Source organism: Solanum lycopersicum, chromosome 6 (genome assembly GCF_036512215.1).
Source record: "Solanum lycopersicum chromosome 6, SLM_r2.1".
Lineage (NCBI taxonomy): Eukaryota > Viridiplantae > Streptophyta > Magnoliopsida > Solanales > Solanaceae > Solanum > Solanum lycopersicum.
This window is the reverse complement of record NC_090805.1, coordinates 5,270,493-5,281,112: the sequence shown is the minus strand read 5'-3', so window position 1 is coordinate 5,281,112 and position 10,620 is coordinate 5,270,493. Positions and strand designations below refer to the sequence as shown.

The 10,620-nt window shown below is 33.4% G+C and overlaps 1 long non-coding RNA gene across 2 annotated transcripts; it reads left to right on the top strand.

Annotated features, from left to right (window-relative positions):
- Positions 1 to 5,431: 5,431 nt before the first annotated feature.
- On the top strand, positions 5,432 to 9,953 carry LOC101246144 (uncharacterized). Of its 2 annotated transcripts, XR_011221554.1 has the most exons (4): positions 5,437 to 5,545; positions 8,299 to 8,374; positions 8,585 to 8,857; positions 9,729 to 9,953. It is a non-coding gene; the product is annotated as an uncharacterized lncRNA (long non-coding RNA). The 2 variants fall into 2 exon arrangements; XR_011221553.1 differs by lacking the exon at positions 8,299 to 8,374 and having other exon boundaries at positions 5,432 to 5,545.
- The last annotated feature ends 667 nt before the right edge of the window (positions 9,954 to 10,620 follow it).

The window sequence follows — 10,620 nt, the reverse complement described above, 5'->3', positions numbered from 1 at the left end:
CTCTCTCGTTACTCAGGATTTCTCTCAGTTGATCCGATGCGTCATAGATAGAATGGAGTGGGCTATACGCCGACCCACGTTAAAAGCTTTCTTCTCTTATGAGATTTCGATTGAATAAATGCAAGCCACCCCTGAGAGAAATAAATGAATTCCAAAGATCTTTGGCAAATCCAAAGAGGGTTTTCCTGTACGTTCATCACAGCTAATCAGTAAACGACTTCTCCGTCACTTGTTCTTATTCTTAAACCATTCGTGCCCCATAGCTGTCGTAGTTAGATATCAAAGTTCTCCCTCTTAATGATAATTACTTTCCACGAAAAATCGAAAAAAGAAAAAGAAAGGGGGTGCGGGTCAAATCCGCATCTTTGCGCCCTTTACTTACTTCAAGGGATGGTGCGTCCGATACATGATTGGTTAATGACGATTCTCAACAGCATCTGTAAGATCTCGAGGCTTACTAGACAGAATTCGATCAAAAATGAAAACTTTGGATATTTTTCTTAGAAGGAGATTTGCAGAATCCACTCTTGGTCATGAAGGAGTCAAATTTCTTGTACCATTGCCTTGGTGCTTGCTTTAGTCCATACAAGCTTCTGGTGAGCTTGCACACCATGTGTTCCTTGCCTGGAACCACAAATCCTTCCGGTTGCTGCATATAGATCTCTTTGTCCAGATCTCCATGTAGAAACATTGTTTTTACATCCATTTGCTCTAGATGCAAATTTCTCCGATGCAACAATACTCAACAGAATTCGAATAGAGGTTAACTTCACAACAGGAGAAAATTTTTCAGCATAATCAATACCTTTCCTTTGTGAATATCCTTTAACCACTAAACGAGCCTTGAACCTTCTTTTGCCATCTGGTTCAGTCTTGATTCTGAACACTCACTTGTTCAGCAAAGCTCTCTTCCCTGCAGGTAACTCAGTCCACACCCATGTGTCATTCTTCTCAAGTGACCTCGTCTCATCATCCATGGCTTGCTCCCACTTGATCGAATCCTCCACCTGTAGGGCCTCATCAAAAGACTCTGGTTCCCCCTCATCAGTCAGCAATAGATAGTGTAATGAAGGTGAATACCTATCTGGTGCCCTGATGGATCTGGATGATCTCCTTAACACATGCTCAGGTGAAACTTGCTCCACATCAGATTCTTCAGTAGGAATTGGTTGAGTATCTGCTTCGACATCTCTGGGGTTACTCTTCTCCAACTCAACCTCAACTCCCACTTGCTTTGTAATCTCTAGAACCTTCTGCTCTCTGTCCTTGTACAGGACAGACTCATCAAATGTCACTTCGCAATGTCTCAGGATCTTTCTGTTCTTGTCATCCCAAAACCTGTAACCAAACAAATCAGAACCATAGCCTATGAAGTAACACTTCACAGCCTTGGCATCAAGCTTGTCTCTCTTTTTTGGATCAACATGAACATAAGTATTGTAACCAAAAGTCCTCAAGTGTGAGTACTTGAGTTGTTTTCGTTTCCACACCTCCTCTGGAATCTTGAACCCTAAAGGAACTGATGGTCCCCTATTGATCAAGTATGCAACTGTGCTCACAGCATCCACCCAAAGTGTTTTGGGCAGCCCACAGTGTATCCTCATACTCCTTGCACGCTCATTCAATGTTCTGTTCATCCTCTCAGCAATTCCATTCTGCCTTGCCTTACCAGGAACGTGTTCTCATCAATCTGATTCCCTCAGCTGCACAAAATGCCTTGAACTCTGATTTGTCATACTCTCCTCCATTGTCAGACCTTAGGCATTTGACTTTCAAACCGGTCTGATTCTCAACTTCAGCTTTCCACTTCTTGAAAGTTGAAAACACATCTGACTTATGCTTCAAGAAGTAAACTCACACTGTCCTGCTAAAATCATCAATGAAGGTAACATAGAGTTTGGATCCTCCAAGTGATGACACTGGAGATGGTTCCCAAGTATTTGTATGGACCATTTCCAACCGCACTTTCTTTGGCTCTCTAGGAGTCTTTGTGAAGCTTACTCTTTTCTGTTTGCCATAACACAGCTCTCGCAAAGATCCATATCAACAGACTTCAGACCCTCTAATGCTCCTTTTGCAACCGGCATCTTCATTCCTTTAGCACTCATGTGTCCAAGTCTGTTGTGCCACAACCATGAACTGGAAGCACCTTGAGCAACATCGGCCATGTTTATACACCCTGTAGTGGTGTACAAGGTTCCAGATTTGGTGCCACGAGCTACTACCATATCACCTTTCACGATCTTCCACGAACCTTTCCCAAACTCTACTGCATATCCCGTGCTATCCAACTGACCAACAGAGATCAAATTTTTCTTGATCCCAGGAATATATCTGACATCCTCCAATGTCCACTGGTTTCCCGAGGTGGTCTTTATGCAAACATCCCCCTTTCCTTCAATCTCTAAGGCTTTATTGTCAGCAAGATATACTTTTCCAAAATTTCCAGATTTGAAATTTTAAAACAACTCCTTGCTTGGAGACGAATGGAAAGACGCACCAGAATCCAATATCCATTATTCAACCGGGTTGTTCACACTAAGGATTAGAGCCTCCCCAATGTCCTTTGCTGAATTTACAGAATCATTGTCATCTCCAAATTTCTGATTCTATTTCTTCTTTGGCTTTGTACAGTTCGTCCGAAAGTGCCCTTTTTCTCCACAGTTTCAACAAGTCACATTTGATCTGTTTAGGAATTTTTCTCGATTCTTTGATTTTGATAGACCATGTTGATTTTGTCCTTTCGTCTTACTTCTCCCCCTTCATTCAACGCTGAGAGCACTGCCCGATGAATCTCCCACTTCTCGTTTGCGAATACTTTCGCTAAGAACAACATCACGGATTTCATCAAACTTCAGTTTCTCAGATCCACGGGAACTGCTAATCGCAGCAACAACAGTATCCCAAGACTCGGGCAGAGATGACATCAAAATCAACGCCGTAATTTCATCTTCGAAATTAATATCCACAGAATTGAGTTGACTCACAATCATATTGAACTCGTTTATGTGATCAGAAACGGATCCATTCTCAAACATCTATAAATTGAACAATCTACGCATCAAATATACCTTGTTCATAACCGATGGTTTTTCATACATGTTTGACAGTGCCTTCAACAGACCGGACGTAGTCTTCTCCTTCATGATGTTGAACACCACATTTCTTGACAAAGTCAATCGGATCAACCCTAGAGCCTAGCGATCCTTGAGTTTCCACTTCTCCTCCATCATGGATTCCGGCTTCACCCCGGTCAACGGTTTGTGAAGATATTTCTGGTACAGATAATATTCGATCTGCATCTTCCAGAAACTGAAATCGGATCCATCAAACTTCTCGATTCCAAGCTTCGAACTATCCATCTTCAGTGATCGTGTTGAATCTCCTTGGCTCTGATACCAGTTGTTAGGATCGAATTCACGCACACACACTAGATGAATGAAGAACACAAGAACTTTCAAGAAAAAGAGATGAGAAATCTAGAGAGAGAAAGAGAGAAAACCCAATATTTCGTGGTAACACCCCGAAATAAACTTTCACGGCGGTGAGGTATATTTATATCAATAAATCAGAGTATTTTTTGTTACAGAGAATAAATAGGAAAACCTAAAATAGAGAATAAATAGGAAAACCTAAAATAGAGAATAAATAGGAAAACCTAAAAATAATCAGGCTCCACTACCTAACACTAGGCACAAGAGGAGGAATGTTTCGACTTGGGAAAGAAGATCGAAGAAAAAAATATTTCAACAATTTGAGATACTTAAAAAAATAGAAAAGAAGAAAGGCTGAAGAAGATAGAGAAAAATTGTTGAATAATTAAATGAATTTAAAAAAGGAAAACATATAATAAAATATAAAAATGGCCTTCATCGTATTCTGTAAACTTGTAGTTATCCCCAATTTGAAAAGTGATGAAAAAGTCATTTGACTCCACAATCCAAGTCCACTTTTTTACTTTTGTTTAACCTAATCCTAAAAATTAAATAAAAGAAAAATTAATTGGTGATCGTACAAATTAAGCTTTGAGAGTGTCCCCCATTCCGATTAATTTCTACTTAGTGCCTCTATATTAGAAAAGATATTAAAGTTATTCATTTTGTATATTTTAATTCATGTCTTCACAATTTCCTACATGTACTTGTACTTGAAATGAAAGACACCAAAAGGGTATTGAGAAAATGCATGCATGTATAGATCAGGAATTCTTAATATAAGCTTTTCAGACACCATTTTCCATCTTAATATAAGATGTATATTTGGAGTAAAACTGAAGTTTTATATTTTGCCACCAAAACACATTGGTTTTGACTTTGGTGGGGGGTGCCAGCAGTTTGTTAGTTTAGATTGGTACATTGTCACATAAGAAACGTTCACTTCACCTTTCTCATGACTTCAATATCAAGATGAACATAAAAAAATAAATAAATAAGTATTTCATCAATATCTCACTATTCTTTCTTAGTATTCATAAAAAAAAGAAAAAAACTCTAAACTATATCATTTTATTTATTGTTCCACAAATTGAAACCATTATTCGAATCATTTGGTTATAATAATCAACATAAAATTAATGCAAACCATGCGTTATTATTATATATTAGGATCATCCAATTTCAAGATTTAAAAATTCAAGTACATGAATAGTTAAAATTCAAAATTGGGAAATCAAAACTCATGCTATGAAAAATCTTTTTGGCCGCAAAACTTAGTCATAATTTGATCAGAATGACAAAAATGATATATTCATACTATAAATTAATTTTTTGAAGATATTTTTTTAAATAATCTTTAATTAAAAATGAAAAAAAGATCAATTTATTTTAAAATAAAAAGAATATTATAATTTTTTTTATATTTCTGCCATTTAGCATTACTACTCAATTTAAAAATAGTTTCTTGCTTTGTTGTGAAATGATTGCTCCTAGTTTTTAGAGTTAATTAGGGAATATATGTTAACCTAAAGTCGGTCATATGACTTTGGTTATACCAGCCGTTAGCAACAAAAATGATCATCAACCTCTAAGCCTTGAAATTAAACCAAACTACTGAAAAAAAATATAGAATAATAGAGGTGACATTTTCGATATAAAAAATATATTTTCAAAATAGGATTGTAATTTTAATTTTTAAAATAAAAATAATAATTAGGATTATTCTAGTTCTATACATTGATAGTGCAAATATTATTTTCACTACCGATACAATCTATCGTGTTATAGCAGATTACTAATTTAATTTTCATATTACCATTTCAAGCTTATTCTAAAGTGTCACATATCATTGAACTTTGGCCTAATTTGATAATGTAAGAAATTTGTATTATTAGTGCACATTATTAATTATTTGAATTCGAATTACTAATATATGTTGTTAGACCCACCCACCCACTCCTCAAGTGTAAATAAAAGATGTGGCTTCTTTGTTCTACATTCTAAAGAAGACTTTTTAATTTTTCTTGAAATTTGGCCAGTGTTTCTTGAAGTTGTAGGAGCCTATTAGTTCATTGGTATATTCACAATTATATCACTAACATTTTCATGAGGTATATTTTTCATTTTGTTAATTGCAAGTTTCTTCATGTATTCTTTCCCCCCTTATATATGTTGGCTATATTGATGTTATTGGTGTTTTACATGTACTTATTTACTTAATTGTAGGGCTCCTCAGTATAATTTAGACAAATTTAAGGTATATAATCTCTAATTTTCAATTTTGAACATTTCCGACTTAAGACAATTTTAACTTAATTAAGGTAGACAATCCTCTCTTTTTAAAAATAAAAGATACACTACTAGAATATATCAAATTAGCCACAATTATTTTTAGTAATCTCTAGTGAATCCGTTTTAAATTAGCTCCTACCTAACTGGATTTTCATATAACCTGTCACTAATCCGCAGTTAGATGTGATTAGCATGACTTATTTTTTTTTTGTTTAGCTATATAATTTTGTCCGTCACTGATTACTTATTTTCGAGTAGTATATAGTAGGACTGCGATGTGTGTGCCTCAATTTTGAATAAAAGCAAAGGGTTACGATACAGACAGTGATATATAATTCAAAGAACGGATCTTCACCTATTAAAAAAATGAGGCCTAGTTATTGTTTAAGTAGTTAATACAAATCAAAGATGGGAAGAGATCAAATAAAACAACTAATTTTATTTTCAGTTGTTGTTTTGATTGATAAATAATATGGGTGAGAAGACAAGCTTCCAATTGGGTGTGGTGGGAGCATTGTTTCTCTCAGTGACATCTTCGGTCTCCATTGTTATTTGCAACAAAGCTTTGATGAGCAATCTTGGTTTCCCATTTGGTAATTCATCTTCCTTTATTAATTAATTAATTAATTAATTTGCACCAGCTTGGCATATTAATTAATGTAATTGAGATATACGTTTATTATTATAATAATTAAAACCACCAAACTTTTAAAAAGAGGAAATCTAAAATAAATTCATGTGTTAGTTATGCATGTGTTTGGTGTTCAGGCATGTGTGGTGGAAAATAAAAAGGATTACTTCCTTTTTAATTAACTTGAATTCGTAATCATGTCAAGATCAGTTTATTTTTACTTGAATAAAAATTGAAATCGATATATTAATTGTGGAATTAAATTCTGTAAAATATATCTCACACACTAATTAATCAATTTTATGAGGCTATGACCTTAACAGTGCCTTGAAGTTTCACTGATAGATCCATTGAGACACTCAAATTCAGACTTATTTTAATTTAACTTTTAAAATCTGAACGCTTGATAGGGTGTTCTTATCAGATAATTTTTGTTTAAATTTTTTTAAAAGAACTTTTGCATGTTCTCAAACGTACATCTATTAGGTAGTTAAGTGATTTAACCACATAAAATATGTCATCTTCTTTAGTTATACACATAAACCCAATTGCAACAAATTAAAAGTGATATTTTATTACTTATTAAGACAAATAAGCGTAATAATTAAAAAAGATATCATATTAATTTAAATACTGATTTGATTTATCGGTATATGGACACTTGAGAGCACTAAAAAAGTAATTCAAATTTAATTTGCAGCAACAACATTAACAAGCTGGCATCTGATGTTGACATATGTTACACTTCATGTGGCACTGAAATTGAATTTATTTGAGAACAAACTCATAGATATGAAGACTGGTTCTCTTTGATATCTTAAATGACATTTCCATTGGTTTTCTCAATCTCAGCCTTGGTTTTAATTCTATTGGCTTTTACCAGGTACATTCAAATGATTTTTTAAAAAGTGAAAACTTTTGGCCCATAAAAGATCAGCGGAAAAAGGATTTAAAACTTTTATTAATGGTATTCATATACCTTCATTATATTTTTAGCCATTAGTGTCCTTGGTGTTAAAAAACTAGATCATATATGCCTTTAACTCTAATGGAAGACGGGATACATGACACAATGTTATCTGTCGATTCGATGTTTAGTAAATATCAGATCAATGGATAAGATTATGTCATATGTATGTCTATTAGTGTTCTAGTTTTTGGACGATAGAGGCACCAATGCATCAAAATATGACAGATAATATTTACATATTATTTACGATAGTACAGGAATACATCTATCATTTTCCCTAATAAGTCATTATCAATTTGCTAAGTTTCTTTCTTTTGAAATGACAAAGTTAGCAACTATACCTTTCACTGTACTTTTAGAAACTATATTCTCAAAAAAACAATTCAGGTAATTTACATTCCTAAATTTAAAATAAATAATTACTATATATGATAGCTACATTTTATTTTTTATTTTATTTTATTTGCTGTCGAAATGTGAAATTGTCTCTATTAATTCTGCTGCTCGGAGTGGGTATCGCTTCCATTACCGATCTTCAGCTCAATTTTGTTGGCACAATCCTCTCTCTACTAGCCATTCTTACAACTTGTGTTGGACAAATTGTATCCTCTTACGATTTCGTCTAGTTAAGTTATTTCCAATAATAGATGCACCCATGCATGTTTATGACAAAATAAGCTTGAAAATTGAATAAATAATATCATATTATAACTTGTGTTTGACAAATTATTTCTTACTTACTTGTCCAACTATTTATGTTATGTTATGTGCACTGATGGTAAGTAATAACTTAACATCATCACAAACATGATAACCTAAGAAAGTGAATAAATATTTACTTGATATATAGACTAGTCATGTCACTTAAAAATCATTTTCCAATTATTATGGCCTATATCAATGTAATTTTCTTTGTTTCCAAAAGAATGTGAATGGTTATTTCATGATTTGACTTGACCGCTACAATTCAGCTCACAAATACAATTCAAAAGAGGCTCAGCATTTCATCTACACAATTATTGTACCAATCAGCCCCTTTACAAGCAGGTATCTAATTGTGACAGGCCCTTTGGTGGATCAATTCCTTACCAAAAAGAATGTTTTTGCTCACATTTACTCCTATGTTGTATTGTTAAGCAAAACCCTATAATACCCATTTTTCTTAAGAATAATATAATGTGTATATATGTTCTAGCTATGTTTTGAATTTGCTTAGTGAAAATTCTGATTCTGCCGTTTAAATGGATGATTTTGTAGGGCTTCATATTGTTGTCGTGCTTGATTGCTGTGTCAGTGAATTTCACCACATTTTTAGTGATTGGGAAGACATCACCAGTGACATACTAAGTGTTAGGTCACTTAAAAACATGCCTTGTTCTAGGATATGGCTATACATTGTTGCATGATCCCTTCACATTAAGAAATATCGTTGGTATACTTCTTGCCATTGTTGGCATGGGATTGTATTCGTACTTTTGTAGACCTGAAACAAAAAAGAAACACCATGGAGATCATTCTTCCATTTCTCAAGTAAGAATATCTCCCTCTATTTCTCTTCTTTTTTTTTCCACTTCCAACTTTTATACATTACGGGTCGTTTAGTTGATTAAAATCATACATATATTAATTAGTCATGCAAAATTTAGACATTCATGTATTAGCTATTTATATATTAGTTGTTTCATCTTCCATCACTATAAGACAATACATAAATTGACTCATAATCAGAAGTACTACTTAGTGTGCTGAATTTTATACAAAGAAACTACTCCCTCCATTCCATATTAATTTAATTTTTGAGACATTTTTCATTTTTCAAATTACCTTAATTGTTCAGTTTTCAAGACTACTTTTGTTCTTTCAATTTTACCCTTCATTAGTTAGTATTGAAATTAGTGATTAAGTAACATTTAATTATCGTAATCATAAATTTGACTATGATTAATAAGGGTAAAAATGAATAACTAGGTTTAATTTATGCCTTAGTCTACTTTCTTAAAGACTACGGTGAAACACCTCAAAAAATTAAACTAATATGGAATAGAGAGTAAAAAACTATCAAAGATGGGAGTATTAATTAAGCCAATTATTTCAATACCTGAATAATTCTCTTCCTAAAGAGCAACCGATTGACACTAACAAAGGTGACTAAATCTGCATTCACATTTGAAAGTCCAACATTGTGTCTGTGTGTGGGATAAATCTCTCCCTAACAAAGGCAACTCATTGCCCAAGGAGACTCGAACTTAAGACCTCTTGGTTAAGAATGAAAGAGTACCCACTCCATCACAAACTTTGTTGGTAACTACAAACATGTTAAAATATAATATTGTACTTTTGTTGATGAGTTATATGATTGTATTTTGTTTCTGGTAATATTATTTTTGTTATATCATCTCAGGTTAAAGAGAAAGATACTAGTACCCCACTTCTAGGTGGGAAGGATGGTCATCAAGATAAGGAAGATCATGAATCTAAGAAGTTATCCAAGGACTCACTTGTTTAAAGTTTAGAGTTGAGATGAGGATTTTACAAAAAAAAAAAAAAACTGATTTTGAACACATTCCACTAGGATGTAAATGATTTTTGGTTCATTCAATAATATTGCCACAAATTTGTTATATTAGTTTTCTTTTTCAACCAATACAAACTTGTTATAATAATGTTTAAAAAAGGTTCAAAGAGTTAAATGATGTGACAACATCCTTACCATCCCTTTAGGAAAAACATAGAACTTAGCAACTTTATACACTAGCAAAATATAAATTTTTGCTAAAATATGTGCTACTATATTCCAAAGATCTTAGAATCTCACCATATTGATCTCTTCAAAGAACCTCATAAGTTTTTCATTGTCTTCAGAAGTAATCCCTATTTCTTATGAAACTATAGTTCTTGGTAGTACCATATCAACCACATTTTTCGCGTCTGATAGCTTGAACTTCTGACCCTCCTTTTTCACTAGCATTTTCAATGTTGTACGAAATGCAATTGTTTAATCGGTGGTTGTTTTTCCAACATATTGAATTGGGGTGTCAAATGCTTGAACCAGATCACCAGAGTTAATAATAGTCGTCATACCAACACTTGTAATCTTTGTCACGATAAAAAAATGGGCACGATGGCACTTAGCTATTTCCACCAAGCCAAGTCAGTCTCAACACAAAAATACGAAAGAAAAAGTATAGAGGAAAAGGAAGAACAAGATAAAAGAGGAAAAATATTATTCTACTAACACCATAAGACCTGGTTATCACGTGTACAAGCCACTAATGTAAATACATAATATAAAA